This window comes from Ranitomeya variabilis, chromosome 1 (assembly GCF_051348905.1).
Source record: "Ranitomeya variabilis isolate aRanVar5 chromosome 1, aRanVar5.hap1, whole genome shotgun sequence".
NCBI classification, from domain to species: domain Eukaryota; kingdom Metazoa; phylum Chordata; class Amphibia; order Anura; family Dendrobatidae; genus Ranitomeya; species Ranitomeya variabilis.
In genome coordinates this window covers 559,577,986-559,602,763 of record NC_135232.1, presented here as the reverse complement: position 1 = coordinate 559,602,763, position 24,778 = coordinate 559,577,986, and the positions used below count along the sequence as shown (strand labels likewise).

The following is a 24,778-nucleotide window of genomic DNA, read 5'->3' as shown; positions in this document are numbered from 1 at the left end:
TGTTATGATGGCTGTCGGTTGTGCTCTGTTATGATGACTGTCGGTTGTGCTCTGTTATGATGACTGTCGGTTGCGCACTGTTATGATGACTATTGGTTGTGCTCTGTTACGATGGCTGTCGGTTGTGCTCTGTTATGATGACTGTCGGTTGTGCTCTGTAATGATGGTTGTCGGTTGTGATCTGTTGATGACTGTCGGTTGCGCTCTGTTATGACTATCGGTTGTGATCTGTTATGATGACTTTCGGTTGCGCTCTGTTATGATGACTGTCGGTTGCAGTCTTTCCGGCTGTCGGTTGTGCTGTTATGATGACTGTCAGTTGCTCTCTTTTATGATGACTGTCGGTTGTGATCTGTTATGATGACTGTCAGTTGCGCTCTTTTATGACTGTTGGTTGGGCTCTGTTGTGATGGCTGTCGGTTTTGCTCTGTTATGATGACTGTCGGTTGCGCTCTTTTATGATGGCTGTAGGTTGTGCTCTGTTATGATGACTGTCGGTTGCGTTCTGTATGATGGCTGTCGGTTGCGCTCTGTTATGATGACTGTCGGTTGTGCTCTGTTATGGTGACTGTTAGTGGAGCTCTGTTATGATGTGTGTTGCGCTGTTATGATGGCTGTCGGTTGTGCTCTGTTATGTGTGTTGCACTCTTTTAGGACTGTCGGTTGTGATGTTACGATGACTATCGGTTGCGCTGTTATGATGACTGTCGGTTGCGCTGTTATGATGGCTGTCGGTTGCGCTGTTATGTGTGTTGCGCTCTTTTATGACTGTCGGTTGTGATGTTACGATGACTATCGGTTGCGTTGTTATGATGACTGTTAGTTGCGCTGTTATGATGCCTGTCGGTTGCGCTGTTATGATGACTGTCGGTTGTGCTCTGTTATGTGTGTTGCGCTCTTTTATGACTGTCGGTTCTGATGTTACGATGACTATCGGTTGCGCTGTTATGATGTCGGTTGCGTTGTTATGATGGCTGTCAGTTGTGCTCTTTTATGACTGTCGGTTGTGATGTTGCGCTGTTATGATGGCTGTCGGTTGCGCTCTTTTATGACTGTCGGTTGCCCTCTGTTATGTGTGTTGCACTCTTTTATGACTGTCGGTTGTGATGTTGCGCTGTTATGATGGCTGTCGGTTGCGCTCTTTTATTATGTCGGTTGTGCTCTGTTTTGTGTGTTGCGCTCTTTTACGTCTCTCCCCCCTTCTCACAATGTTGCGACAGGACAGTGACAGACGGCACATTCTGGTGACTCTGAGAGGAATCATTTATATTACAAGCCACAATAATAACTTCTGATTTATAAACCAGGAAAAAAATTTGCCCAGATCCATAAACTATAGAACCGAGTAAAAAAACCTTCCTGTCTGAACTGTGAGGTCTGCGCCATTATAACCTGAGCAATTCCATAAATGAGCATTAACAAGCAAGAAGAGGGGCCAGAACGGAGAGTGACGGAGGGGCAAGGAATCGGCTCTAGACACCTCCGTGCCCAGTCGTGTACACCGGAGGGGATGGTCTGAGGGCCTCGCTCCGATCTACTGGCCTCAGCACTGAAGCGTCTACATCGGAGTGGCGGCCATGGTGAGAGCCTCAACAGATCACCTCCGAGCCAGTCACCTAAGCAGTGAGCAGCAGTCTCTAGAGCGGAGTGACTAAAATGAGGATCACAAAAGATCACCTCCGATCTCGTCGCAACTCGCAGCCGATCAGATCAGAGACGTAAGAGGGTGGGACTCAGACGGACACAAAAAGTCCCACAACCAATATGGCCGCCTGAGCTTCGGCGTCACTTCCGGCACCGTAGAGCGGTGATGTCATGCGCGGGAACGAGAACGGGGCGCGCTGCTGTCACGTTGAAGATCAGGACTGGTAACTGGAAAGAAAAACGGGACACCGGAGCAGGCGCCACATACGGTGAGTGCAGCGGCCGACAACACAGAGCCGGACCTTGGAGGAGGTGCCACGTAGCGGGGTGTGGTCAACAGATGCCCCGCCTTGCATGCTAATTACCCTAACATCATTTTCTGCCGTCCCAACCTCCCTCCTTGTCCTTCCCTCCCTCGTCTCCATCCCTCCCTCGTCTCCCTCCCTCCCTCGTCTCCATCCCTCCCTCCCCTCGTCTCCCTCCCTCCCCCCCTCGTCTCCCTCCCTCCCTCCCCTCCCCCGTCTCCCTCCCTCCCCTCCCCCGTCTCCCTCCCTCGTCTCCCTCCCTCCCTCCCCTCGTCTCCCTCCCTCCCTCCCCTCGTCTCCCTCCCTCCCCCCTCCCCTCGTCTCCCTCCCTCCCTCCCCTCGTCTCCCTCCCTCCCCCCCTCCCCTCGTCTCCCTCCCTCCCTCCCTCCCTCCCCTCGTCTCCCTCCCTCCCCTCGTCTCCCTCCCTCCCCTCGTCTCCCTCCCTCCCCCCGTCTCCCTCCCTCCCCCCTCCCCTCGTCTCCCTCCCTCCCCCCTCCCCTCGTCTCCCTCCCTCCCCTCCCCTCGTCTCCCTCCCTCCCCTCCCCCCCTCCCCTCGTCTCCCTCCCTCCCCCCTCGTCTCCCTCCCTCGTCTCCCTCCCTCCACTCGTCTCCCTCCCCTCGTCTCCCTCCCCTCGTCTCCCTCCCCTCGTCTCCCTCCCTCCCCTCCCTCGTCTCCCTCCCCTCGTCTCCCTCCCTCCCCTCCCTCGTCTCCCTCCCTCCCCTCATTCGTCTCCCTCCCCTCCCTCGTCTCCCTCCCCTCCCTCGTCTCCCTCCCCTCCCTCGTCTCCCTCCCCTCCCTCGTCTCCCTCCCCCCTCCCCCGTCTCCCTCCCCCCCTCCCCTCCCCTCCGTCCCCCCTCCCCTCCGTCCCCCCTCCTCCCTCGTCTCCCTCCCTCCCTCGTCTCCCTCCCTCCCTCGTCTCCCTCCCTCCCTTCCCTCCCCTCCCCTCGTCTCCCTCCTTCCTCCCCTCCCTCGTCTCCCTCCCTTCCCTCCCCTCCCTCCCTTCCCTCCCCTCCCTTCCCTCCCCTCCCTTCCCTCCCCTCCCTCCTCTCCCTCCCTCCCCTCCCCCCCTCCTCTCCCTCCCTCCTCTCCCTCCCTCCCCTCCCTCGTTTCTCTCCCTCCCTCCCCTCCCTCGTCTCCCTCCCTCCCCTCCCTCGCCTCCCTCCCTCCCTCCCCTCTCTCGTCTCCCTCCCTCCCCTCTCTCGTCTCCCTCCCTCCCCTCTCTCGTCTCCCTCCCTCCCTCCCCTCTCTCGTCTCCCTCCCTCCCTCCCCTCTCTCGTCTCCCTCCCTCCCTCCCCTCTCTCGTCTCCCTCCCTCCCTCCCCTCTCTCGTCTCCCTCCCTCCCTCCCCTCTCTCGTCTCCCTCCCTCCCTCTCTCGTCTCCCTCCCTCTCTCGTCTCCCTCCCTCCCTCCCCTCTCTCGTCTCCCTCCCTCCCCTCTCTCGTCTCCCTCCCTCCCCTCTCTCGTCTCCCTCCCTCCCCTCCCTCGTCTCCCTCCCCTCCCTCGCCTCCCTCCCTCCCCTCTCTCGTCTCCCTCCCTCCCTCCCCTCTCTCGTCTCCCTCCCTCCCTCCCCTCTCTCGTCTCCCTCCCTCCCTCCCCTCTCTCGTCTCCCTCCCTCCCCTCTCTCGTCTCCCTCCCTCCCTCCCCTCTCTCGTCTCCCTCCCTCCCTCCCCTCTCTCGTCTCCCTCCCTCCCTCCCCTCTCTCGTCTCCCTCCCTCCCTCCCCTCTCTCGTCTCCCTCCCTCCCTCCCCTCTCTCGTCTCCCTCCCTCCCCTCTCTCGTCTCCCTCCCTCCCCTCTCTCGTCTCCCTCCCTCCCTCCCCTCTCTCGTCTCCCTCCCTCCCCTCTCTCGTCTCCCTCCCTCCCTCCCCTCTCTCGTCTCCCTCCCTCCCTCCCCTCTCTCGTCTCCCTCCCTCCCTCCCCTCTCTCGTCTCCCTCCCTCCCTCCCCTCTCTCGTCTCCCTCCCTCCCTCCCCTCTCTCGTCTCCCTCCCTCCCTCCCCTCTCTCGTCTCCCTCCCTCCCTCCCCTCTCTCGTCTCCCTCCCTCCCTCCCCTCTCTCGTCTCCCTCCCTCCCTCCCCTCTCTCGTCTCCCTCCCTCCCTCCCCTCTCTCGTCTCCCTCCCTCCCTCCCCTCTCTCGTCTCCCTCCCTCCCTCCCCTCTCTCGTCTCCCTCCCTCCCTCCCCTCTCTCGTCTCCCTCCCTCCCCTCTCTCGTCTCCCTCCCTCCCCTCCCTCCCCTCCCTCCCCTCCCTCCCCTCCCTCGTCTCCCTCCCCTCCCTCGTCTCCCTCCCTCCCCTCCCTCGCCTCACTCCCTCCCTCCCCTCCCTCCCCTCCCTCGTCTCCCTCCCTCCCCTCCCTCGTCTCCCTCCCTCCCTCTCCTCCCTCGTCTCCTCCCCTCCCTCGTCTCCCTCCCTCCCCTCCCTCGTCTCCCTCGTCTCCCTCCCTCCCCTCCCTCGTCTCCCTCCCCTCCCCTCCCTCGTCTCCCTTCCTCCCTCCCTCCCCTCCCTCGTCTCCCTCCCCTCCCTCGTCCCCCTCCCCTCCCTCCCTCGTCTCCCTCCCCTCCCTCCCTCGTCTCCCTCCCCTCCCTCGTCTCCCTCCCCTCCTTCGTCTCCCTCCCTCCCTCGTCTCCCTCCCCTCCCTCGTCTCCCTCCCCTCCCTCGTCTCCCTCCCCTCCCTCGTCTCCCTCCCCTCCCCTCCCTCGTCTCCCTCCCCTCCCTCGTCTCCCTCCCTCCCTCCCCTCCCTCGTCTCCCTCCCTCCCTCCCCTCCCTCGTCTCCCTCCCTCCCTCCCCTCCCTCGTCTCCCTCCCTCCCTCCCCTCCCTCGTCTCCCTCCCTCCCTCCCCTCCCTCGTCTCCCTCCCTCCCTCCCTCGTCTCCCTCCCTCCCCTCCCTCCCCTCCCTCGTCTCCCTCCCTCCCCTCCCTCGTCTCCCTCCCTCCCTCCCCTCCCTCGTCTCCCTCCCTCCCTCCCCTCCCTCCCCTCCCTCGTCTCCCTCCCCTCCCTCGTCTCCCTCCCCTCCCTCGTCTCCCTCCCCTCCCTCGTCTCCCCTCCCTCGTCTCCCTCCCTCCCTCCCCTCCCTCGTCTCCCTCCCCTCCCTCGTCTCCCTCCCTCCCCTCCCTCGTCTCCCTCCCTCCCTCCCCTCCCTCGCCTCCCTCCCTCCCTCCCCTCCCTCGTCTCCCTCCCTCCCTCCCCTCCCTCGTCTCCCTCCCTCCCTCCCCTCCCTCGTCTCCCTCCCTCCCCTCCCTCGTCTCCCTCCCCTCTCTCGTCTCCCTCCCTCCCTCCCCTCCCTCGTCTCCCTCCCCTCCCTCGTCTCCCTCCCTCCCTCCCTCGTCTCCCTCCCTCCCTCCCCTCCCTCGTCTCCCTCCCTCCCCTCCCTCGTCTCCCTCCCTCCCTCCCCTCCCTCGTCTCCCTCCCTCCCTCCCCTCCCTCGTCTCCCTCCCTCATTTCCCTCCCTCCCCTCCCTCTTCTCCCTCCCTCCCTCGTCTCCCTCCCTCCCTCGTCTCCCTCCCTCCCTCCCCTCCCTCGTCTCCCTCCCTCCCTCCCCTCCCTCGTCTCCCTCCCTCGTCTCCCTCCCTCCCCTCCCTCGTCTCCCTCCCTCCCCTCTCTCGTCTCCCTCCCTCCCTCCCCTCCCTCGTCTCCCTCCCTCCCTCCCTCCCCTCCCTCGTCTCCCTCCCTCCCTCCCCTCCCTCGTCTCCCTCCCTCCCCTCCCTCGTCTCCCTCCCTCCCTCCCCTCCCTCGCCTCCCTCCCTCCCTCCCCTCCCTCGTCTCCCTCCCTCCCTCCCCTCCCTCGTCTCCCTCCCTCCCCTCCCTCGTCTCCCTCCCTCCCCTCCCTCGTCTCCCTCCCTCCCCTCTCTCGTCTCCCTCCCTCCCTCCCCTCCCTCGTCTCCCTCCCCTCCCTCGTCTCCCTCCCTCCCTCCCCTCCCTCGTCTCCCTCCCTCCCTCCCCTCCCTCGTCTCCCTCCCTCCCCTCCCTCGTCTCCCTCCCTCCCTCCCCTCCCTCGTCTCCCTCCCTCCCTCCCCTCCCTCGTCTCCCTCCCTTCCTCCCCTCCCTCGTCTTCCTCCCTCCCTCCCCTCCCTCGTCTCCCTCCCTTTCCTCCCTCCCTCCCCTCCCTCGTCTCCCTCCCTCCCCTCCCTCGTCTCCCCTCCTCCCTCCCCTCCCTCGTCTCCCCTCCTCCCTCCCCTCCCTCGTCTCCCCTCCTCCCTCGTCTCCCCTCCTCCCTCGTCTCCCCTCCTCCCTCGTCTCCCCTCCTCCCTCGTCTCCCCTCCTCCCTCGTCTCCCCTCCTCCCTCGTCTCCCCTCCTCCCTCGTCTCCCCTCCTCCCTCCCCTCCCTCGTCTCCCCTCCTCCCTCCCCTCCCTCGTCTCCCCTCCTCCCTCCCCTCCCTCGTCTCCCCTCCTCCCTCCCCTCCCTCGTCTCCCCTCCTCCCTCCCCTCCCTCGTCTCCCCTCCTCCCTCCCCTCCCTCGTCTCCCCTCCTCCCTCCCCTCCCTCGTCTCCCCTCCTCCCTCCCCTCCCTCGTCTCCCCTCCTCCCTCCCCTCCCTCGTCTCCCCTCCTCCCTCCCCTCCCTCGTCTCCCCTCCTCCCTCCCCTCCCTCGTCTCCCCTCCTCCCTCCCCTCCCTCGTCTCCCCTCCTCCCTCCCCTCCCTCGTCTCCCTCCCCTCCCTCGTCTCCCCTCCCTTGTCTTCCTCTCTCCCCTCCCTCTCTCCCCTCCCTCGTCTCCCTCCCTCCCTCGTCTCCCTCCCTCGTCTCCCCTCCTCCCTCGTCTCCCCTCCTCCCTCGTCTCCCCTCCTCCCTCGTCTCCCCTCCTCCCTCGTCTCCCCTCCTCCCTCGTCTCCCCTCCTCCCTCGTCTCCCCTCCTCCCTCCCCTCCCTCGTCTCCCCTCCTCCCTCCCCTCCCTCGTCTCCCTCCCTCGTCTCCCTCCCTCCCCTCCCTCGTCTCCCCTCGTCTCCCCTCCCTTGTCTCCCTCTCTCCCCTTCCTCGTCTCCCTCCCTCCCTCCCCTCCCTACTCTCCCTCCCTTATCCCTCGTCTCCCTCGTCTCCCTCGTCTCCCTCCCTCGTCTCCCTCCCTCGTCTCCCTCCCTCGTCTCCCTCCTTCCCCTCCCTCGTCTCCCTCCCTCGTCTCCCTCCCTCGTCCCCCTCCCTCCCTCGTCTCCCTCCCCTCCCTCGTCTCCCTCCCTCCCCTCCCTCGTCTCCCTCCCTCCCCTCCCTCGTCTCCCTCCCTCCCCTCCCTCGTCTCCCTCCCTCCCCTCCCTCGTCTCTCCCTCCCTCGTCTCCCTCCCCTCCCTCGTCTCCCTCCCCTCCCTCGTCTCCCTCCCTCGTCTCCCTCTGTCACGATTCACACCGTGACTGTCAAGATCCCTTAGCCGCGGCCAGCAGTTTGTCACGAAATCCACAGGGATTCCTGACCACTGCCACCAATAGGTCACGGATTGGGGTGACTTTAGACCAACAGACGGCTATCACATGTGCAGGGGGCTTATCTTAGTTATCCCTCCACTGTCACAATGTGATTAAAAAAAAACACACACAAGTTTATTTACCTCTTAGGTTACAGCAGGGGCTTATTTTAGGTATCCCACTGCTCTTCAATATACCATGAACTGCAGGGATTTGTGTATCCCGCTTACAGTTCCACTTAAACCTTGCAGCTCTCTGGCGCCCCCCTTACCGTCAGGTCAGATTAGGTACTGCACCTGGGTAATTAGTCGCCAGAAAGGCTGCCTGCTTTGTACTGGCTAATGTGCACGCTGCAGCGAGGCGATATAACTACTCCCACTCAGGCCGGAACAATAATTATCAAGCCGCAGTCGCTGAAACGACACCCAAAAGCCTGCACAGTACACGATATCACTGCCACCAGCCTCGATTAACGGGTCCGAAGCTAACCCCAAAACAGTAGCGTAATTTCCCTTCAAGAGACTTAGGGTACGTTTTTAGAGCAGGGAGAAAGAACTGGCATGAAACGATATACCCCACAAAATGTAGACAGTGCTTTATCAAAATTTTTTACAAAGATGTTACAAATGAGACAATTGCAAATATGTACAAGGTAATTATAAAAATAAAAGGATTAAATGAAGAAAAGGTAACTCTCACATATTCTCAGATCATTGCATTGCAGGCAACAGGCTAGGAGAACTTTCCATCTATGTCTACGTTCACATTTGCGGTCGGCGCCGCAGCGTCGGGCGCCGCAGCGTCGCCGCATGCGTCATGCGCCCCTATATTTAACATGGGGGCGCATGGACATGCGTCGCACTTGCGTTTTGCGCCGCATGCGTACCTGCGGCGGCCGCGTCCGGGCGCAGAGGACGCAGCAAGTTGCATTTTTGCTGCGTCCAAAATCAATGAAAAAAAGGACGCATGCGGCGCAAAACGCAGCGTTGTGCATGCGTTTTGCTGCGTTTTTGTTTGCGTTGTGCGCTGCGGCGCCGACGCTGCGGCGCACAACGCAAATGTGAACATAGCCTATCCCAGTGCATTTGCACTCGCAGTCTGGTCGCTTCAGGTAAAAACTCACAACTCCCCCCTGGAAGCCTGCCAGCAACTTTATAACCTACAGCCTGTGACCTCACAGAAAGGGCTGGCTTTTCCAACCCCTACTCTCTCGTCAGGGTTACTCACTGTGCATTAAATATATCTGATGCCCGTAACTTCGCTCCAGAACATGTCATAAACATACCATACCCAGCATTCATCTCGGATTAACGTGGGCTTTCTAATGAGATCAAATATGTCCTATTATTTACAGAGCAATCCCTACTTCTTCACCCGATGGAGTTAGACGTCTGTGTTTAGAGTGATGGGTAGATGCTTCGATGGAGATCAAGGATATGTATTTATCATTCTCCTATCTTACATCGTCTGCCTAATATCTTACAAAAATGGAACAAAGGACCGCATGGTTCTAGAAGTTTATAATCCAGTTAAAACTACAGGAAATGCCGGTCGTAAATACCTTTCGTCAATAAAACTCTCTTCCCCCATGTACATTGACAAGGCAGCTCTTGGCTGAGTGAAAGGGAAAGGTTTTTTTTTTAGCCCACAGCTTGCTAGCAAGAGAAACTACTTATATGATATTTCATACCATATCGTGACACCCTCCCTCCCCTCCCTCGTCTTCCTCCCTCGTCTCCCTCCCTCCCCTCGTCTCCCTCCCTCCCCTCGTCTCCCTCCCTTCCCTCCCTCGTCTCCCTCCCTCCCTCGTCTCCCTCCCTCGTCTCCCTCCCTCCCTCGTCTCCCTCCCTCCCTCGTCTCCCTCCCTCCCTCGTCTCCCTCCCTCCCTCGTCTCCCTCTCTCCCTCGTCTCCCTCCCTCGTCTCCCTCCCTCCCCTCCCTCGTCTCCCTCCCTCCCCTCCCTCGTCTCCCTCCCTCCCTCGTCTCCCTCCCTCGTCTCCCTCCCTCGTCTCCCTCCCTCTCTCCCTCGTCTTTCTCCCTCCCTCGTCTCCCTCTCTCCCTCGACTCCCTCCCTCCCTCATCTACCTCCCTCCCTCGTCTCTCTCTCCCTCCCTCCCTCGTCTCCCTCCCTCTTTTCCATCCCTCCCTCTTCTCCCTCCCTCCCTCGTCTCCCTCCCTCCCTCGCTCCCTCGTCTCCCTCTCTCCCTCGTCTCCTTCCCCTCCCTCCCTCGTCTCCTTCCCCTCCCTCCCTCGTCTCCTTCCCCTCCCTCCCTCGTCTCCTTCCCCTCCCTCGTCTCCTTCCCCTCCCTCGTCTCCTTCCCCTCCCTCCCTCGTCTCCCTCCCTCGTCTGCCTCCCTCCCTCGTCTCCCTCCCTCGTCTGCCTCCCTCCCTCGTCTCCCTCCCTCCCTCGTCTCCTTCCCTCGTCTCCCTCCTTCCCTCCCTCGTCTCCCTCCTTCCCTCCCTCGTCTCCCTCCCTCGTCTCCCTCCCTCGTCTCCCTCCCTCGTCTCCCTCCCTCGTCTCCCTCCCTCGTCTCCCTCCCTCGTCTCCCTCCCTCGTCTCCCTCCCTCGTCTCCCTCCCTCGTCTCCCTCCCTCGTCTCCCTCCCTCGTCTCCCTCCCTCGTCTCCCTCCCTCGTCTCCCTCCCCCGTCTCCCTCCCTCCCTCGTCTCTCTCCCTCCCTCCCTCGTCTCCCTCCCTCGTCTCCCTCCCTAGTCTCCCTCCCTCGTCTCCCTCCCTCCCTCGTCTCCCTCCCTCCCTCGTCTCCCTCCCTCCCTCGTCTCCCTCCCTCCCTCGTCTCCCTCCCTCCCTCGTCTCCCTCCCTCGTCTCCCTCCCTCCCTCGTCTCCCTCGTCTCCCTCCCCTCCCTCTCTCCCTCGTCTCCTTCCCCTCCCTCCCTCGTCTCCTTCCCCTCCCTCGTCTCCTTCCCCTCCCTCCCTCGTCTCCTTCCCCTCCCTCCCTCCTCTCCTTCCCCCCCCTCCCTCGTCTCCTTCCCCTCCCTCCCTCGTCTCCTTCCCCTCCCTCCCTCCTCTCCTTCCCCTCCCTCCCTCCTCTCCTTCCCCTACCTCCCTCGTCTCTTTCCCCTCCCTCCCTCCTCTCCTTCCCCTCCCTCCCTCGTCTCCTTCCCCTCCCTCCCTCCTCTCCTTCCCCTCCCTCCCTCCTCTCCTTCCCCTCCCTCCCTCTTCTCCTTCCCCTACCTCCCTCGTCTCTTTCCCCTCCCTCCCTCGTCTCTTTCCCCTCCCTCCCTCGTCTCTTTCCCCTCCCTCCCTCGTCTCCTTTCCCTCCCTCCCTCCCTCCCCCCCCTCCCTCGTCTTCCTCCCTCCCCCCCCTCCCTCGTCTTCCTCCCTCCCCCCCCTCCCTCGTCATCCTCCCTCCCCCCCTCCCTCGTCTTCCTCCCTCCCCCCCTCCCTCGTCTTCCTCCCTCCCCTCCCTCGTCTCCCTCCCTCCCCTCCCTCGTCTCCCTCCCTCCCCTCCCTCGTCTCCCTCCCCTCCCTCGTCTCCCTCCCCTCCCTCGTCTCCCTCCCCTCCCTCGTCTCCCTCCCCTCCCTCGTCTCCCTCCCCTCCCTCGTCTCCCTCATCTCCCTCCCCTCCCTCCCTCGTCTCCCTCCCTCCCTCGTCTCCCTCCCTCCCTCGTCTCCCTCCCTCATCTCCCTCCCTCCCTCGTCTCCCTCCCTCGTCTCCCTCCCTCCCTCGTCTCCCTCCCTCATCTCCCTCCCCTCCCTCGTCCCCCTCCCTCCCCTCCCTCGTCTCCCTCCCCTCCCTCGTCTCCCTCCCCTCCCTCGTCTCCCTCCCCTCCCTCGTCTCCCTCCCTCCCCTCCCTTGTCTCCCTCCCTCGTCTCCCTCCCTCCCTCGTCTCCCTCCCTCGTCTCCCTCCCTCGTCTCCCTCCCTCCCTCGTCTCCCTCCCTCCCCTCCCTCGTCTCCCTCCCTCGTCTCCCTCCCTCCCCTCCCTCGTCTCCCTCCCTCGTCTCCCTCCCTCCCCTCCCTCGTCTCCCTCCCTCCCCTCCCTCGTCTCCCTCCCTCGTCTCCCTCCCTCCCCTCCCTCGTCTCCCTCCCTCCCCTCCCTCGTCTCCCTCCCCTCCCTCGTCTCCCTCCCCTCCCTTGTCTCCCTCCCCTCCCTCGTCTCCCTCCCTCCCCTCCCTCGTCTCCCTCCCTCGTCTTCCTCCCTCCCTCCCCTCCCTCGTCTCCCTCCCTCCCTCCCCTCGTCTCCCTCCCTCCCTCCCCTCGTCTCCCTCCCTCCCTCCCCTCGTCTCCCTCCCTCCCTCCCCTCGTCTCCCTCCCTCCCTCCCCTCGTCTCCCTCCCTCCCCTCGTCTCCCTCCCCTCCCCCGTCTCCCTCCCTCGTCTCCCTCCCTCCCTCGTCTCCCTCCCTCCCCTCCCTCGTCTCCCTCCCTCCCCTCCCTCGTCTCCCTCCCTCGTCTCCCTCCCCTCGTCTCCCTCCCCTCCCTCGTCTCCCTCCCTCGTCTCCCTCCCTCCCCTCCCTCGTCTCCCTCCCTCCCCTCCCTCGTCTCCCTCCCTCCCCCACTCCCTCGTCTTCCTCCCTCCCCCACTCCCTCGTCTTCCTCCCTCCCCTCCCTCGTCTCCCTCCCTCCCCTCCCTCGTCTCCCTCCCTCCCCTCCCTCGTCTCCCTCCCTCGTCTCCCTCCCCTCCCTCGTCTCCCTCATTTCCCTCCCCTCCCTCGTCTCCCTCCCTCGTCTCCCTCCCTCCCTCGTCTCCCTCCCTCCCTCGTCTCCCTCCCTCGTCTCCCTCCCTCCCTCCCTCGTCTCCCTCCCTCCCTCGTCTCCCTCCCTCCCTCGTCTGCCTCCCTCCCTCGTCTGCCTCCCTCCCTCGTCTCCCTCCCTTGTCTCCCTCCCTCGTCTCCCTCCCTTGTCTCCCTCCCTCCCTCGTCTCCCTCATTTCCCTCCCCTCCCTCGTCTCCCTCCCTCGTCTCCCTCCCTCCCTCGTCTCCCTCCCTCCCTCGTCTCCCTCCCCCGTCTCCCTCCCTCCTCTCCCTCCCCCGTCTCCCTCCCTCGTCTCCCTCCCCTCCCTCGTCTCCCTCCCTCCCTCGTCTACCTCCCTCCCTCGTCTACCTCCCTCCCTCGTCTACCTCCCTCCCTCGTCTCTCTCTCTCCCTCCCTCGTCTCCCTCCCTCCCTCGTCTCTCTCTCTCTCTCCCTCCCTCGTCTCCCTCCCTCTTTTCCCTCCCTCCCTCGTCTCCCTCCCTCGTCTCCCTCCCTTGTCTCCCTCCCTCCCTCCCTCGCCTGTCTCCCTCCCTCGTCTCCCTCCCTCCCTCCCTCGTCTCCCTCCCTCCCTCCCTCGTCTCCCTCCCTCCCTCCCTCCCTCGTCTCCCTCCCTCCCTCGTCTCCCTCCCTCCCTCGTCTCCCTCCCTCCCTCGTCTCCCTCCCTCCCTCGTCTCCCTCCCTCCCTCGTCTCCCTCCCTCGTCTCCCTCCCTCCCTCGTCTCCCTCCCCCGTCTCCCTCCCTCCCTCGTCTCCCTCCCTCCCTCGTCTCCCTCGTCTCCCTCCCTCCCTCGTCCCCCTCCCTCCCCTCCCTCGTACCCCTCCCTCCCCTCCCTCGTACCCCTCCCTCCCCTCCCTCGTCCCCCTCCCTCCCCTCCCTCGTCCCCCTCCCTCCCCTCCCTCGTCTCCCTCCCTTCCTCGTCTCCCTCCCTCGTCTCCCTCCCTCCCTCGTCTCCCTCCCTCCCCTCCCTCCCTCCCCTCCCTCCCTCCCCTCCCTCGTCTCCCTCCCTCCCCTCCCTCGTCTCCCTCCCTCCCCTCCCTCGTCTCCCTCCCTCCCCTCCCTCCCCTCCCTCGTCTCCCTCCCCTCCCTCGTCTCCCTCCCTCGTCTTCCTCCCTCCCCTCCCTCGTCTCCCTCCCTCCCTCCCCTCCCTCGTCTCCCTCCCTCCCTCCCCTCCCTCGTCTCCCTCCCTCCCCTCCCTCGTCTCCCTCCCCCGTCTCCCTCCCCCGTCTCCCTCCCTCGTCTCCCTCCCTCGTCTCCCTCCCTCATCTCACTCCCTCCCTCGTCTCCCTCCCTCGTCTCCCTCCCTCCCTCCCTCGTCTCCCTCCCTCCCTCGTCTCCCTCCCTCCCTCGTCTGCCTCCCTCCCTCGTCTGCCTCCCTCCCTCGTCTCCCTCCCTTGTCTCCCTCCCTCGTCTCCCTCCCTTGTCTCCCTCCCTCCCTCGTCTCCCTCCCTCCCTCGTCTCCCTCCCTCCCTCGTCTCCCTCCCTCGTCTCCCTCCCTCCCTCATCTCCCTCCCTCCCTTGTCCCCCTCCCTCGTCCCCCTCCCTCCCCTCCCTCGTCCCCCTCCCTCCCCTCCCTCGTCCCCCTCCCTCCCCTCCCTCGTCCCCCTCCCTCCCCTCCCTCGTCTCCCTCCCTCCCTCGTCTCCCTCCCTCGTCTCCCTCCCTCGTCTCCCCCTATCTCCCTCCCTCGCCTTCCTCCCTCGCCTCCCTCCCTCGTCTTCTTCCCCTTTCTCCCTCCCTCGTCTCCTTCCCCTCCCTCCCTCATCTCCTTCGCCTCCCTCCCTCGCCTCCTTCCCCCTCCCTCCCTCGTCTCCTTCCCCTCCCTCGTCTCCTTCCCCTCCCTCGTCTCCTTCCCCTCCCTCCCTCGTCTCCTTCCCCTCCCTCCCTCCCTCGTCTCCTTCCCCTCCCTCGTCTCCTTCCCCTCCCTCGTCTCCTTCCCCTCCCTCCCTCCCTCGTCTCCTTCCCCTCCCTCCCTCCCTCCCTCGTCTCCTTCCCCTCCCTCCCTCCCTCCCTCGTCTCCTTCCCCTCCCTCCCTCCCTCGTCTCCTTCCCCTCCCTCCCTCCCTCGTCTCCTTCCCCTCCCTCCCTCCCTCGTCTCCTTCTCCTCCCTCGTCTCCTTCCCCTCCCTCCCTCCCTCGTCTCCTTCCCCTCCCTCCCTCCCTCGTCTCCTTCCCCTCCCTCCCTCGTCTCCCTCCCCTCCCTCCCTCGTCTCCCTCCCCTCCCTCCCTCGTCTCCTTCCCCTCCCTTCCTCGTCTCCTTCCCCTCCCTTCCTCGTCTCCTTCCCCTCCCTCCCTCGTCTCCTTCCTCTCCCTCCCCTCGTCGCCTTCCCCTTCCTCATCTCCTTCCCCCCTCCCTCCCTCCCTCCCTCGTCTCCTTCCCCTTCCTCCCTCCCTACTTCGTCTCCTTCCCCTCCCTCATCTCCTTCTCCTCCCTCCCTCGTCTCCTTCCCTCCCTTCCTCGTCTCCTTCCCCTCCCTTCCTCGTCTCCTTCCCCTCCCTCCCTCGTCTCCTTCCCCTCCCTCCCTCCCTCGTCTCCTTCCCTCCCTCGTCTCCTTCCCCTCCCTCCCTCGTCTCCTTCCCCTCCCTCGTCTCCTTCCCCTCCCTCCCTCCCTCCCTCCCTCGTCTCCTTCCCCTCCCTCCCTCCCTCGTCTCCCTCCCTCGTCTCCCTCCCTCCCTCGTCTCCCTCCTTCTTTCGTCTCCCTCCCTCCCTCGTCTCCCTCCCCCGTCTCCCTCCCTCCCTCCCTCGTCCCCCTCCCTCCCCTCCCTCGTACCCCTCCCTCCCTCCCTCCCTCCCTCGTCTCCTTTCCCTCCCTCGTCTCCTTCCCCTCCCTCCCTCCCTCGTCTCCTTCCCCTCCCTCCCTCCCTCCCTCCCTCGTCTCTTTCCCCTCCCTCGTCTCCTTCCCCTCCCTCCCTCCCTCGTCTCCTTCCCCCCCCTCCCTCCCTCGTCTCCTTCCCCTCCCTCCCTCGTCTCCTTCCCCTCCCTCCCTCCCTCCCTCCCTCGTCTCCTTCCCCTCCCTCCCTCCCTCGTCTCCTTCCCCTACCTCCCTCGTCTCCCTCCCCTCCCTCCCTCGTCTCCCTCCCCTCCCTCCCTCGTCTCCTTCCCCTCCCTCCCTCCCTCGTCTCCTTCCCCTCCCTCCCTCCCTCGTCTCCTTCCCCTCCCTCCCTCCCTCGTCTCCTTCCCCTCCCTCCCTCGTCTCCCTCCCCTCCCTCCCTCGTCTCCTTCCCCTCCCTCCCTCGTCTCCTTCCCCTCCCTCCCTCCCTCGTCTCCTTCCCCTCCCTCCCTCCCTCGTCTCCTTCCCCTCCCTCCCTCGTCTCCTTCCCCTCCCTCCCTCCCTCGTCTCCTTCCCCTCCCTCGTCTCCTTCCCCTCCCTCCCTCCCTCGTCTCCTTCCCCTCCCTCCCTCCCCTCCCTCGTCTCCTTCCCCTCCCTCCCACACTTGTCTCCTTCCCCTCCCTCCCTCGTCTCCTTCCCCTCCCTCCCTCGTCTCCCTCCCCTCCCTCCCTCGTCTCCCTCCCCTCCCTCCCTCGTCTCCCTCCCCTCCCTCCCTCGTCTCCTTCCCCTCCCTCCCTCGTCTCCTTCCCCTCCCTCCCTCCCTCGTCTCCTTATCGTCCCTCCCTCCCTCGTCTCCTTCCCCTCCCTCACTCCCTCGTCTCCTTCCCCTCCCTCACTCCCTCGTCTCCTTCCCCTCCCTCCCTCCCTCGTCTCCTTCCCCTCCCTCCCTCGTCTCCTTCCCCTCCTTCCCCTCCCTCCCTCGTCTCCCTCCCCTCCCTCCCTCGTCTCCCTCCCCTCCCTCCCTCGTCTCCTTCCCCTCCCTTCCTCCCTCGTCTCCTTCCCCTCCCTCGTCTCCCTCCCTCGTCTCCTTCCCCTCCCTCCCTCGTCTCCTTCCTCTCCCTCCCTCGTCGCCTTCCCCTTCCTCATCTCCTTCCCCCCTCCCTCCCTCCCTCCCTCGTCTCCTTCCCCTTCCTCCCTCCCTACTTCGTCTCCTTCCCCTCCCTCGTCTCCTTCTCCTCCCTCCCTCGTCTCCTTCCCCTCCTCCCTCGTCTCCTTCCCCTCCGTCGTCTCCTTCCCCTCCCTTCCTCGTCTCCTTCCCCTCCCTCCCTCGTCTCCTTCCCCTCCCTCCCTCCCTCGTCTCCTTCCCCTCCCTCCCTCCCTCCCTCCCTCGTCTCCTTCCCTCCCTCGTCTCCTTCCCCTCCCTCCCTCGTCTCCTTCCCCTCCCTCGTCTCCTTCCCCTCCCTCCCTCCCTCCCTCGTCTCCTTCCCCTCCCTCCCTCCCTCCCTCGTCTCCTTCCCCTCCCTCCCTCCCTCCCTCCCTCGTCTCCTTCCCCTCGTCTCCCTCCCTCGTCTCCCTCCCTCCCTCGTCTCCCTCCCTCCCTCGTCTCCCTCCCTCCCTCGGCTCCCTCCTTCTTTCGTCTCCCTCCCTCCCTCGTCTCCCTCCCCCGTCTCCCTCCCTCCCTCCCTCGTCCCCCTCCCTCCCCTCCCTCGTACCCCTCCCTCCCTCCCTCCCTCGTCTCCTTTCCCTCCCTCCCTCCCTCGTCTCCCTCCTTTCCTCGTCTCCCTCCCTCCCTCGTCTTCCTCCCTCGTCTCCCTCCCTCGTCTTCCTCCCTCGTCTCCCTCCCTCCCTTGTCTCCCTCCCTCCCTCGTCTCCCTCCCTCCCTTGTCCCCCTCCCTCGTCCCCCTCCCTCGTCCCCCTCCCTCGTCCCCCTCCCTCGTCCCCCTCCCTCGTCTCCCTCCCTCGTCTCCCTCCCTCCCTCGTCTCCCTCCCTCATCTCCCCCTATCTCCCTCCCTCGTCTCCTTCCCCTCCCTCCCTCATCTCCTTCGCCTCCCTCCCTCGCCTCCTTCCCCCTCCCTCCCTCGCTTCCTTCCCCCTCCCTCCCTCGTCTCCTTCCCCTCCATCCCTCCCTCCCTCGTCTCCTTCCCCTCCCTCGTCTCCTTCCCCTCCCTCGTCTCCTTCCCCTCCCTCGTCTCCTTCCCCTCCCTCGTCTCCTTCCCCTCCCTCCCTCCCTCGTCTACTTCCCCTCCCTCCCTCCCTCGTCTCCTTCCCCTCCCTCCCTCCCTCGTCTCCTTCCCCTCCCTCCCTCCCTCGTCTCCTTTCCCCCCCTCCCTCCCTCCCTCGTCTCCTTTCCCCCCCTCCCTCCCTCCCTCGTCTCCTTCCCCTCCCTCCCTCCCTCGTCTCCTTCCCCTCCCTCCCTCGTCTCCCTCCCCTCCCTCCCTCGTCTCCCTCCCCTCCCTCCCTCGTCTCCTTCCCCTCCCTTCCTCCCTCGTCTCCTTCCCCTCCCTCGTCTCCCTCCCTCGTCTCCCTCCCTCGTCTCCTTCCCCTCCCTCCCTCGTCTCCTTCCTCTCCCTCCCTCGTCGCCTTCCCCTTCCTCATCTCATTCCCCCCTCCCTCCCTCGTCTCCTTCCCCTTCCTCCCTACTAGTGATGGGCAGTCCGGCTCTTTTTGGTGATCCGGCTCTCATGGCTCCGCTCACCAAAAAGAGCCGGCTCTTTTGGCTCACGAACCGGCTCTTTTTGGATCCTAAATGGATCCCTATTGAATATCTATTCAGGGTCCGAAACTCCGCCCACCTACCACATAAACTCCGCCCACTTCTTTAGAGCCAATTAAATTGAAGAGTGGGCGGGGTTTTGCTCAGGTGGGCGGAGTTACACATGCCGAAGCCCGGGATTTTACGCCCAGTGAGAGCCATTCAGGAATTTTAGTGGCTCTCACTGGTGTGCCGGCTCCCATCGTTCACAGCAGGGAGCCGGCTCTTTGCGTCGGCTCATTCGCGAACGACACATCACTACTCCCTACTTCGTCTCCTTCCCCTCCCTCGTCTCCTTCTCCTCCCTCCCTCGTCTCCTTCCCCTCCCTCCCTCGTCTCCTTCCCCTCCGTCGTCTCCTTCCCCTCCCTCCCTCGTCTCCTTCCCCTCCCTCCCTCGTCTCCTTCCCCTCCCTCCCTCGTCTCCATTCCCTCTCTCCCTCCCTCGTCTCCTTTCCCCTCCCTCCCTCGTCTCCATTCCCTCTCTCCCTCCCTCGTCTCCATCCCCTCCCTCCCTCCCTCGTCTCCATCCCCTCCCTCCCTCCCTCGTCTCCATCCCCTCCCTCCCTCCCTCGTCTCCATCCCCTCCCTCCCTCCCTCGTCTCCATCCCCTCCCTCTCTCGTCTCCATCCCCTCCCTCCCTCTCTCGTCTCCATCCCCTCCCTCCCTCTCTCGTCTCCATCCCCTCCCTCGTCTCCATCCCCTCCCTCCCTCCCTCGTCTCCTTCCCTCCCTCGTCTCCATCCCCTCCCTCCCTCGTCTCCATCCCCTCCCTCGTCTCCATCCCCTCCCTCCCTCCCTCGTCTCCATCCCCTCCCTCCCTCCCTCCCTCGTCTCCCTCCCTCGTCTCCATCCCCTCCCTCCCTCGTCTCCATCCCTCCCCCCTCCCTCGTCTGCATCCCCTCCCCCTCCCTCGTCTGCATCCCCTCCCCCTCCCTCGTCTCCATCCCCTCCCCCTCCCTCGTCTCCATCGCCTCCCCCTCCCTCGTCTCCTCCCCTCCCTCGTCTCCTTCCCTTCCCTCCCTCCCTCGTCTCCGTCCCTCCCTCGTCTCCCTCCCTCATCTCCATCCCCTCCCTCGTCTCCATCCCCTCCCTCCCTCCCTCGTCTCCATCCCCTCCCTCGTCTCCATCCCCTCCCCCTCCCTCGTCTCCATCCCCTCCCCCTCCCTCGTCTCCTTCCCCTCCCTCGTCTCCTTCCCCTTCCTCGTCTCCTTCCCCTCCCTCCCTCCCTCGTCTCCTTCCCCTCCCTCCCTCCCTCGTCTCCGTCCCTCCCTCGTCTCCTTCCCTCCGTCGTCTCCTTCCCCTCCCTCGTCTCTTTCCCCTCCCTCCCTCCCTCATCTCCTTCCCCTCCCTCCCTAGTCTCCTTCCCCTCCCTCCCTCGTCTCCTTCCCCTCTCTCTCTCCCTCCCTCCCTCCCTCGTCTCCTTCCCCTCCCTCCCTCCCTCATCTCCTTCCCCTCCCTCCCTCGTCTCCTTCCCCTCCCTCCCTCGTCTCCTTCCCCTCCCTCTCTCCCTCCCTCCCTCGTCTCCTTCCCCTCCCTCCCTCCCTCGTCTCCTTCCCCTCCCTCCCTCCCTCGTCTCCTTCCCCTCCCTCCCTCCCTCGTCTCCTTCCCCTCCCTCCCTCGTCTCCTTCCCCTCCCTCCCTCCCTCATCTCCATCCCCTCCCCCATCTCCATCCCCTCCCTCATCTCCATCCCCTCCCTCCCTCATCTCCATCCCCTCCCTCATCTCCTTCCCCTCCCTCCCTCGTCTCCTTCCCCTCCCTCCCTCGTCTCCTTCCCCTCCCTCTCTCCCTCCCTCCCTCCCTCGTCTCCTTCCCCTCCCTCCCTCCCTCATCTCCATCCCCTCCCTCATCTCCATCCCCTCCCTCATCTCCATCCCCTCCCTCCCTCGTCTCCTTCCCCTCCCTCGTCTCCTTCCCTTCCCTCCCTCTTCTCCTTCCCTCCCTCCCTCGTCTCCTTCCCTTCCCTCCTTCCCCTTCCCTCCCTCCCTCTTCCCCTTCCCTCCCTCATCCTCTTCCCTCCCTCGTCTCCTTCCCTTCCCTCCCTCCCTTGTCCCCTTCCCTTCCTTCGTCTCCTTCCCTTCCCTCCCTTCGTCTCCTTCCCTCCCTCCCTCGTCTCCTTCCCTTCCCTTCCTCCCTCGTCTCCTTCCCTTCCCTCCCTCCCTCTTCTCCTTCCCTCCCTCCCTCTTCTCCTTCCCCCCTCCCTCCCTCGTCTCCTTCCCCCCTCCCTCGTCTCCTTCCCCCCTCCCTCCCTCCCTCGTCTCCTTCCCTCCCTCCCTCTTCTCCTTCCCTCCCTCCCTCTTCTCCTTCCCTCCCTCGTCTCCTTCCCCCTCCCTCCCTCGTCTCCTTCCCCCCTCCCTCCCTCGTCTCCTTCCCCCCTCCCTCCCTCGTCTCCTTCCCCTCTCTCCCTCCCTCATCTCCTTCCCCTCCCTCCCTCGTCTCCTTCCCCTCCCTCGTGTCCTTCCCCTCCCTCATCTCCTTCCCCTCCCTCCCTCGTCTCCTTCCCCTCCCTCCCTCCCTCGTCTCCTTCCCCTCCCTCCCTCCCTCGTCTCCTTCCCTTCCCTCCCTCCCTCGTCTCCTTCCCTCCCTCCCTCATCTCCTTCCCTTCCCTCCCTCCCTCGTCTCCCTCCCTCGTCTCCTTCCCTTCCCTCCCTCCCTCGTCTCCTTCCCTTCCCTCCCTCGTCTCCTTCCCTTCCCTCCCTCCGTCGTCTCCTTCCCTTCCCTCCGTCGTCTCCTTCCCTTCCCTCCGTCGTCTCCTTCCCTTCCCTCTCTCGTCTCCTTCCCTTCCCTCCCTCGTCTCCTTCCCCCCTCCCTCGTCTCCTTCCCCCCTCCCTCGTCTCCTTCCCCCCTCCCTCGTCTCCTTCCCCCCTCCCTCGTCTCCTTCCCCCCTCCCTCGTCTCCTTCCCCCCTCCCTCCCTCGTCTCCTTCCCCTCCCTCCCTCGTGTCCTTCCCCTCTCTCTCTCCCTCCCTCGTCTCCTTCCCCTCCCTCGTCTCCTTCCCCTCCCTCGTCTCCTTCCCCTCCCTCCCTCCCTCCCTCGTCTCCTTCCCTTCCCTCCCTCCCTCTTCTCCTTCCCTCCCTCCCTCGTCTCCTTCCCTTCCCGCCTTTCCCTTCCCTCCCTCTTCCCCTTCCCTCCCTCCCTCCCTCTTCACCTTCCCTCCCTCGTCCTCTTCCCTCCCTCGTCTCCCTCCCTCCCTCCCTCGTCTCCCTCCCTCCCTCCCTCGTCTCCCTCCCTCCCTCCCTCCCTCGTCTCCCTCCCTCGTCTCCCTCCCTCGTCTCCCTCCCTCCCTCGCCTACCTCCCTCCCTCGTCTCCCTCCCTCCCTCGTCTCCCTCCCTCGTCTGCCTCCCTCCCTCGTCTCCCTCCCTCATCTCCCTCCCTCGTCTCCCTCCCTCCCTCGTCTCCTTCCTCGTCTCCCTCCTTCCCTCGTCTCCCTCCCTCCCTCGTCTCCCTCCCCTTCTCCCTCCCTCGTCTCCCTCCCTCCCTCGTCTCCCTCCCTCCCTCGTCTCCCTCCCTCCCTCCCTCGTCTCCCTCCCTCCCTCCCTCGTCTCCCTCCCTCGTCTGCCTCCCTCCCTCGTCTCCCTCCCTCGTCTCCCTCCCTCCCTCGTCTCCCTCCCTCCCTCGTCTCCCTCCCTCCCTCATCTCCCTCCCTCCCTCGTCTCCCTCCCTCGTCTGCCTCCCTCCCTCGTCTGCCTCCCTCCCTCGTCTCCCTCCCTCCCTTGTCTCCCTCCCTCCCTCGCCTACCTCCCTCCCTCGTCTCCCTCCCTCCCTCATCTCCCTCCCTCCCTCGTCTCCCTCCCTCGTCTCCCTCCCTCCCTCGTCTCCCTCCCTCGTCTCCCTCCCTCCCTCGTCTCCCTCCCTCCCTCGTCTCCCTCCCTCCCTCGTCTCCCTCCTTCTTTCGTCTCCCTCCCTCCCTCGTCTTCCTCCCCCGTCTCCCTCCCTCCCTCGTCTCCCTCCCTCCCTCATCTCCCTCCCTCCCTTGTCCCCCTCCCTCGTCCCCCTCCCTCCCCTCCCTCGTCTCCCTCCCTCGTCTCCCTCCCTCGTCTCCCCCTATCTCCCTCCCTCGCCTTCCTCCCTCGCCTCCCTCCCTCGTCTTCTTCCCCTATCTCCCTCCCTCGTCTCCCTCGCCTCCCTCCCTCGTCTTCTTCCCCTATCTCCCTCCCTCGTCTCCTTCCCCTCCCTCCCTCATCTCCTTCGCCTCCCTCCCTCGCCTCCTTCCCCCTCCCTCCCTCGTCTCCTTCCCCTCCATCCCTCCCTCCCTCGTCTCCTTCCCCTCCCTCCCTCCCTCCCTCCCTCGTCTCCTTCCCCTCCCTCCCTCCCTCCCTCCCTCGTCTCCTTCCCCTCCCTCCCTCGTCTCCTTCCCCTCCCTCCCTCGTCTCCTTCCCCTCCCTCCCTCGTCTCCCTCCCCTCCCTCCCTCGTCTCCTTCCCCTCCCTCCCTCGTCTCCCTCCCCTCCCTCCCTCGTCTCCTTCCCCTCCCTTCCTCCCTCGTCTCCTTCCCCTCCCTCGTCTCCCTCCCTCGTCTCCTTCCCCTCCCTCCCTCCCTCCCTCGTCTCCTTCCCCTTCCTCCCTACTAGTGATGGGCAGTCCGGCTCTTTTTGGTGATCCGGCTCTCATGGCTCCGCTCACCAAAAAGAGCCGGCTCTTTTGGCTCACGAACCGGCTCTTTTTGGATCCTAAATGGATCCCTATTGAATATCTATTCAGGGTCCGAAACTCCGCCCACCTACCGCATAAACTCCGCCCACTTCTTTAGAGCCAATTAAATTGAAGAGTGGGCGGGGTTTTGCTCAGGTGGGCGGAGTTACACATGCCGAAGCCCGGGATTTTACGCCCAGTGAGAGCCATTCAGGAATTTTAGTGGCTCTCACTGGTGTGCCGGCTCCCATCGTTCACAGCAGGGAGCCGGCTCTTTGTGTCGGCTCATTCGCGAACGACACATCACTACTCCCTACTTCGTCTCCTTCCCCTCCCTCGTCTCCTTCTCCTCCCTCCCTCGTCTCCTTCCCCTCCCTCCCTCGTCTCCTTCCCCTCCCTCCCTCGTCTCCTTCCCCTCCCTCCCTCGTCTCGTTCCCCTCCCTCCCTCCCTCCCTCGTCTCCTTCCCCTCCCTCCCTCGTCTCCTTCCCCTCCCTCCCTCGTCTCCTTCCCCTCCCTCGTCTCCTTCCCCTCCCTCGTCTCCTTCCCCTCCCTCCCTCCCTCGTCTCCTTCCCCTCCCTCGTCTCCTTCCCCTCCCTCCCTCGTCTCCTTCCCCTCCCTCCCTCGTCTCCATTCCCTCTCTCCCTCCCTCATCTCCATCCCCTTCCTCCCTCCCTCGTCTCCATCCCCTCCCTCCCTCTCTCGTCTCCATCCCCTCCCTCCCTCTTTTGTCTCCATCCCCTCCCTCGTCTCCATCCCCTCCCTCCCTCCCTCGTCTCCTTCCCTCCCTCATCTCCATCCCCTCCCTCCCTCGTCTCCATCCCCTCCCTCGTCTCCATCCCCTCCCTCCCTCCCTCGTCTCCATCCCCTCCCCCCTCCCTCGTCTGCATCCCCTCCCCCCTCCCTCGTCTGCATCCCCTCCCCCTCCCTCGTCTCCATCGCCTCCCCCTCCCTCGTCTCCTTCCCCTCCCTCGTCTCCTTCCCCTCCCTCCCTTCCTCCCATGTCTCCTTCCCTTCCCTCCCTCCCTCGTCTCCGTCCCTCCCTCGTCTCCCTCCCTCATCTCCCTCCCTCATCTCCATCCCCTCCCTCCCTCATCTTCATCCCCTCCCTCCCTCGTCTCCATCCCCTCCCTCCCTCCCTCGTCTCCATCCCCTCCCTCCCTCCCTCGTCTCCATCCCCTCCCTCCCTCCCTCGTCTCCTTCCCCTCCCTCCCTCCCTCGTCTCCTTCCCCTCCCTCCCTCCCTCGTCTCCTTCCCCTCCCTCCCTCCCTCGTCTCCTTCCCCTCCCTCCCTCCCTCGTCTCCTTCTCCTCCCTCGTCTCCTTCCCCTCCCTCCCTCCCTCGTCTCCTTCCCCTCCCTCCCTCCCTCGTCTCCTTCCCCTCCCTCCCTCGTCTCCCTCCCCTCCCTCCCTCGTCTCCCTCCCCTCCCTCCCTCGTCTCCTTCCCCTCCCTTCCTCGTCTCCTTCCCCTCCCTTCCTCGTCTCCTTCCCCTCCCTCCCTCGTCTCCTTCCTCTCCCTCCCTCGTCGCCTTCCCCTTCCTCATCTCCTTCCCCCCTCCCTCCCTTCCTCCCTCGTCTCCTTCCCCTTCCTCCCTCCCTACTTCGTCTCCTTCCCCTCCCTCATCTCCTTCTCCTCCCTCCCTCGTCTCCTTCCCCTCCCTTCCTCGTCTCCTTCCCCTCCCTTCCTCGTCTCCTTCCCCTCCCTCCCTCGTCTCCTTCCCCTCCCTCCCTCGTCTCCTTCCCTCCCTCGTCTCCTTCCCCTCCCTCCCTCGTCTCCTTCCCCTCCCTCGTCTCCTTCCCCTCCCTCCCTCCCTCCCTCCCTCCCTCGTCTCCTTCCCCTCCCTCCCTCCCTCGTCTCCCTCCCTCCCTCGTCTCCCTCCCTCCCTCGTCTCCCTCCTTCTTTCGTCTCCCTCCCTCCCTCGTCTCCCTCCCCCGTCTCCCTCCCTCCCTCCCTCGTCCCCCTCCCTCCCCTCCCTCGTACCCCTCCCTCCCTCCCTCCCTCCCTCGTCTCCTTTCCCTCCCTCGTCTCCTTCCCCTCCCTCCCTCCCTCGTCTCCTTCCCCTCCCTCCCTCCCTCCCTCGTCTCTTTCCCCTCCCTCGTCTCCTTCCCCTCCCTCCCTCCCTCGTCTCCTTCCCCCCCTCCCTCCCTCGTCTCCTTCCCCTCCCTCCCTCGTCTCCTTCCCCTCCCTCCCTCCCTCCCTCCCTCGTCTCCTTCCCCTCCCTCCCTCCCTCGTCTCCTTCCCCTACCTCCCTCGTCTCCCTCCCCTCCCTCCCTCGTCTCCCTCCCCTCCCTCCCTCGTCTCCTTCCCCTCCCTCCCTCCCTCGTCTCCTTCCCCTCCCTCCCTCCCTCCCTCGTCTCCTTCCCCTCCCTCCCTCGTCTCCCTCCCCTCCCTCCCTCGTCTCCTTCCCCTCCCTCCCTCGTCTCCTTCCCCTCCCTCCCTCCCTCGTCTCCTTCCCCTCCCTCCCTCCCTCGTCTCCTTCCCCTCCCTCCCTCGTCTCCTTCCCCTCCCTCCCTCCCTCGTCTCCTTCCCCTCCCTCCCTCCCTCGTCTCCTTCCCCTCCCTCCCTCGTCTCCTTCCCCTCCCTCCCACACTTGT

General features: G+C 65.4%; 1 protein-coding gene across 2 annotated transcripts in view; it reads left to right on the top strand.

Moving 5' to 3' along the window:
* Window positions 1-1,783: 1,783 nt before the first annotated feature.
* Window positions 1,784-24,778, top strand: part of ASH1L (ASH1 like histone lysine methyltransferase) — a 144,916-nt gene continuing 121,921 nt past the window's right edge. For both annotated transcript variants that reach the window (XM_077256524.1, XM_077256506.1), the window contains exon 1: window positions 1,784-1,913. The gene's annotated coding sequence lies outside the window, so the exon portion shown is untranslated. The remainder of the gene's footprint in view (window positions 1,914-24,778) is intronic.